We start from the raw sequence: 5,918 nt of genomic DNA, 5'->3' as shown, positions 1-5,918 counted from the left end.
AGGAGCTGAGCTCCACATCCGTGCTAAAACCAGAACACAATTCAGCTATATGAGCAGATGTCATTTAGAAGTACAGCTTTTCAATATGAATGGCTGAAACCAAGAAGTCTGTCCCTTCTGTCTATGGCTGCCTCCAGAAAATGCTCAGCAGGGAACTGATGCCGGTAAGATTTTAGTTCTGGTTTGGATGGTATGCTTGAAAGGTTAAAACTCATGCCGTTTTCAGTTCTGGTGTGGATGGTTATATTGAAAGATCAGCCAATCTGAACAGATCTTTGTGTACACTCTCAGCAAGTCACCTGACTTTCTTGGCATGCTGATATTTCACAGTGTCCACACACTGCAGATTTCGTGAGAACTGTGTATGAGTGATTCCAGTAGGTGACCTACTTAATTTATAATATTTATTAAATGTACTGTTTAAAAACAAAACACCTAAGGCTATTCACAGCTATGGCTATTCACAACCACAATTAAAACACATACCAGTAAAAGATAAAAGCCTGCATTCCCAATCAATAGAAGGAAGGAAGGAAGGAAGGAAGGAAGGAAGGAAGGAAGGAAGGAAGGAAGGAAGGAAGGAAGGAAGGAAGGAAGGAAGGAAGGAAGGAAGGACTGACTCTGTGAGAGAAGCTGGGGCCAGGATCACCATGCTGTGGGGAGGTCTCTCCTTGCTGCATGGAGACCCTGCTTGCAGGTTTCTCTTGCCAGACAGTTTAAGCTGCCCAGGAAAAGAAGCCAGCCCAGAGATCTATGTGCAGCAGAGAGGTTTCTCCCCACTGCACGCAGACACCGCCTGGAGGCTTCTCTTCCCAGGTGGCTTTAACTGCTCAGGAAGAGAAGCTAGCCCTGCACTGTCCACATTGCCTGGGAGAAGCTGGGCAACTCAGCTGGTGCAGGGCCAGCTTCTCTTCCAGAGTGCTGCTCCAGGGAGTTCCACTTCCAAATGAGGCTTGCAAGGGACCATTACAGAGAAGTCTTTTTTTCTTTTTGTTATCACACACTTTACCTCTAAATGACGCATACCAAGAGCTGCCAAGAGGGGGAACTGGAGGGATACAAAATAAGCTGTGGAGTCTTTTAAGCAAAAATTCTACTTTGTGAGCTACAGGCATTAAAGCTGGAGTCCAGTAGCACCTTTGAGACCAACAAAGTTTTATTGAGAATGTAAGCTTTTGTGTGCTAAAAGTACACTTCATTAGACAATAGTATGGGATGAAATCAGCAGTCCTACATATATAGAGAGTAGGCAGTGAATTAGTATGCAAAATAGTGAAAATGTTTTTAGCAGATTAAAAGGATGACAAGTCAGGGGTCTAATAATTGTCGGTTTTTGTTGACTGGGTGGAAAAAACAGCAAAGGCAACAGATGTCAGAATTGGAGATTAATGTCAATGTCATTAGGTCCAATGAAACATTACAACAGACTAATTTATTACTCTTCACTATTAAGAGACCTAATGACATTGACATCAATCTGGAAAAAAACATAGATTACCAGACCCCATCTTGGGTCTGGCAGCTACAGGCATAGAAAACTTCAAGAGGGGACTGGATAAACATATGGAGCAGAGGTCCATCAGGTTCACAGCGTATTGTTGCAACTCTCTGTCTGGGGCAAGTGTATTCTTAGTGCCTGGAATGGGCAACAGTGCGAGGACTTCTAGTGTCCTAGCCCCACTGATGGACCTCCTGATGGCACCTGGATTTTTTGGCCACTGTGTGACACAGAATATTATAATAATAATAATAATAATAATAATAATAATAATAATAATAATAATAATAATAATAATAATAATAATAATAATAATAATAATAATAATAATAATAATAATAATAGTTTTTATTTATACCCCGTGCTCCCCGCCGAAGCAGGCTCAGGGCGGCTTACAAGGCATGATATAAAATATCATGATATAACAATAAAACAAGTAATACAATCAATAAACAAAGCAATATAAATTATACAATATATACGTTAACATTAAAATCATTAGTCTAAAAACAGTATAAAGGTGCTACAGTCGCAGTATATACAAGATGGCTTGATGATAATTCCAGGTTCATCTTAAAAGGCTAGTTGGAAGAGGGCGGTTTTGCAAGCCCTACGGAACTGATTAAGATCCCGTAGGGCCCACACCTCTTCTGGTAGCTGATTCCACCATTGGGGTGCCTTTATAGAGAAGGCCTGCTCCCTAGTTTTTAATTTGGCCTCCTTGGGCCCAGAAATTTCCAAAAGATTTTGTGAGCTGGAACGCAGTGCTCTCTGGGGAACATATGGAGAGAGGCGGTCCCTAAGGTAGGCAGGTCCTCGGACATATAGGGCTTTAAAGGTGATAACCAGCACCTTGTAACAAACTTGGTAGACAATTGGCAGCCAGTGCAGTTCCTGCAGCCTAGGCCGCATGTGTTCCCACTGAGGTAGTCCCACTAGCAGTCTGGCCGCTGCATTCTGCACTAGCTGCAGTTTCCGAGTTCGGTACAGGGGCAGCCCCATGTAGAGGGCGTTACAGTAGTCTAGCCTCGAAGTGACCGTCGCATGGATCACTGTTGCCAGGTCGCGGCGTTCCAGGAAGGGAGCTAACTGCCTCGCCCGCCTAAGTTGGAAGAAGGCAGATTTGGCAGTGGCTGCTATCTGGGTCTTCATTGTCAAGGAAGACTCCAGCAGCATTCCCAAGCTCCTGACCTCGCGCACTGGTGCCAATGGTGCCCCATCAAAAGCTGGAAGGGAGATCCCTCCTTCCGGATCGCCGCGACCTAGACAAAGGACCTCTGTCTTCGTTAGATTCAATTTCAGCCCGCTCAGCTTGTTGGACTGGATGGGCCATTGGTCTGATCCAACATGGCTTTTCTTATGTTCTTAATAAAAGTGCTACTGGACTCCTACTTTGTTCTATTGCTTCAGACCAACATGGCTGCCCACCTGGATCTGGCATTAAAGTTGTGAGATACTGCATAAATTAGTTTGCTCTGGGGCCATTTTTCCTGAGCTAAGTCAAAATGTGTGAGCTGGAGGCTAAAAAACGGTGAGCTAGCTCACACAAATTCAGCTTAGAGGAAACACTGGACCCAAATTAGCTAAGGGGGTGCCTGAAGTCAACATCATGCTGCAGTCACAAAACGTATTTATTTTAAAAAACCTGTAATGCAGTTCTGTGCTCCTATCACTAGCAGTATCTGCTTTCTGCTTATGTGCCTTCCTGCAAAAGTTACCACAAGGAGGCAAACACTTGCAAACCCTGCTAAACCAGGGCATTTTTTGAGCAGGAACGTGGTTCTGGCTGGCTTGGCATCAGGGGTGTGTGTGGCTTAATATGCAAATGAGTTCCTACTGGGCCTTTTCTGTTAAAAAGCTCTGTGTGGAACAATGGTGATGTCAGGGGTATGTCTGGCATCATGCAAATAAGTTCCTCCTGGGCTTTTTCTACCAAAAAAGCCTTGTGCTAAACTCATCAACCAAGCCAGTCTTGGAGCAAGGCAAGACCAGCCAGCACAGCTTATTGCTGCTACAGTCATTGGGTGTTTTTACATTCAGTTTGATCCAGAGTTTTAGTCTTCAAATCGCCTGCCACTGTTCTGCTTTAATTATTTTCCTTTTACATTTAAGCCTTTCAATGGGGGGGGGGGGCTCTAATCAGAGGGCAGCCGGAATACCAGGAAATCGTGTCAACACTACAAAAACAATACAAATTTAAATTACTAGATGAGGCAAGCAATGATATGTAAAAATTTTAAGTGCTGTCAGTTCTCATGCAAATTACTGCACCTTGTGGCTTTTGAAGGAGTCTTTTAAAACGCATGAAAACATATACAAGTTTGAAACGCCTGTAGAGAAAAGACCAGATCAAAACTAGTGTAGAGAAAAACGTTGCAGCAGCAGCTCCAAAACTCATCTCACCGAAACAAATGTAGATGCTTCCAGCAGCAACTATGCAAAACAGCTGTGAGAACCTCAGGGCCAGATTTAGGGAGGGGCAGAAGGGGTATTCTGCTCCGGGCGCCAGGAAAGGGGTGCGGCATCAGCATTGCAAGGCACGTGACAATTGGGGAAGGGGAAACTTTGCAGCATGCATCTGCCTGCTGCGGTACCCCCACATTGGCTATTGGCTGCCCCCACATAGGTGCTGTGCATTGCAGACCAGCTGCCCTGGGTATACCACCCTGCTTGGCCCGCCCACCCACCTGTGCGGCTCCCCCTCCATCTGAGGCCAGATGCACACGCTGAGATGCACGCAGGCGCACTGCTGGCCTCACCCCCTAGGCGTCCTTTTGCCCGCCAGAGCAAGCAAGGAGCTTTGGAACACATGCCTGCCGTCTGTCTGCTTTGCCGACGCCTGCTACCCACCAGCACTTTCCCAGCTGACTGTGGCTGGTGTCGTTCACCAGCTCGGGCTCTCTGCCCCCGGCCCTTCTGCTGCTGCTCTCAAGGTTAACCAGGAAGCAGAGAGCAATGGCGGGGCGCTGGTGACATGGCCTGCTTGCCGCCAACAGCAGGAGCCCCGAAACTTCCTGAAGCCACTTCTCAGGTGTTGAATCCCGCCTCTCCAAGCAAGGCCATATGAAAATGCAAAGCAGGACACCGCCTTGCTTGCCCTTGCTCTTGTCTGTCGGGCGGGTGGAGGCGCAGAGAGGGAGGTCCAGTGGCTGTCGGGAACAGCTTCTGCTGGGTTGCGTGGGGCTTGGTGGGCATGGCAGACAGATGTGGGGGCAAGAGGGGATATCAGTCCCAGGAGATAGAGCAGCAGCCTCCTTCCTTTTACCTTTCCTCCCCTCTGCAATGGGTGTTATTTTAAAGCCACACTTTCAAGGACTCCTCCAGGCCAGTCAGAGCCACACTCAGCAGCCAGGCATGCGATCCTTTTCCATGTAAAACATGGTTTGTTTGGGGTTTTTTTTTACTTTTTTTTTGGGGGGGGAAGCCCCTGCCAGTAAAAAAAACATCAATCAACCCAGAAGGCCAAAAAACGTGGGGTTTTGCATTGAATCATCCTAAAAGGTAGTTCTGTGTTTGTGTGTATGTATTCCCGGAGGTGGGTAAAGAGTTCAGATTCTATCCCTTGCCTTTCTGTGCAAGTTTTCTGCAGCAAGGTTGGGCTTGAAATCAGACGCATCCTTTCTCCTCCACCCCCCCGCCCCCCCGCTTTGGTTTACAGGCAACAACCCTTCCCCCCCCCCAGTGTTTCTCCCCAACTCAGCTTCTTGCTTGGACCCCCCCCCCCAGGCTCCAATCTAGAGGCGCTTTGGTGGCTGTGAAACGGAGCTGCTGCCCCCAGACAGGAAAGGGGGCTGCTGCCATGCCAGCTTTTGCAATCTGCCGGTCAGGAAGGGGAGAAAACTGTAATTGGGCAAGCGTGCAAGGAGAAGGTGGGGAAGCAGGTTGCAACCCAATCTGGGGTGAGTTGGGAAGCCAAAGTGCTTTAACTTCCTCTTGCTCGGCAGGGGAAAGGATATCTATTTTTTCCTTTCTTCTTTTTTTTTTGGGGGGGGGGACAGGGCGGGAGGAAGAAGCCTCCAACCCTCCCCCCCATTCCCACACACATGCCTTTTCACAAGAGAATGAAAAAAAAATGCTTGGGATATCTAAGCCTCTGCATCTGAGAGATTGCAGAATGCCCTTCAAGTAGTCTCTCTTTCTATCTCTCACTCACAAACACACACAGCCCTCTGACCAGCCATGGTAGTTTCTCTGTAGCAATCAGATTAGTCCTGCCAAGGGAGGGTCAGAAAGCAGTGGAGGGGGTCTACAAGGAACAAAGAAATTGCCTGCACAGGTTAGCTCTGATTCATAGTAAAAGAACATCAGTTTGCTGATTTTAAACTCAGACTGTTCTTAGTAATGAACTGCTACCATCTGTGTGGATTTTGCTTGTAGTCACGGCTTTATCATGGATTTCCAGAAGCTGAACTGCTAATAT

The sequence above is a fragment of the Heteronotia binoei genome, chromosome 2 (genome assembly GCF_032191835.1).
Source record: "Heteronotia binoei isolate CCM8104 ecotype False Entrance Well chromosome 2, APGP_CSIRO_Hbin_v1, whole genome shotgun sequence".
NCBI classification, from domain to species: domain Eukaryota; kingdom Metazoa; phylum Chordata; class Lepidosauria; order Squamata; family Gekkonidae; genus Heteronotia; species Heteronotia binoei.
Note: the sequence above shows the minus strand (reverse complement) of the source record.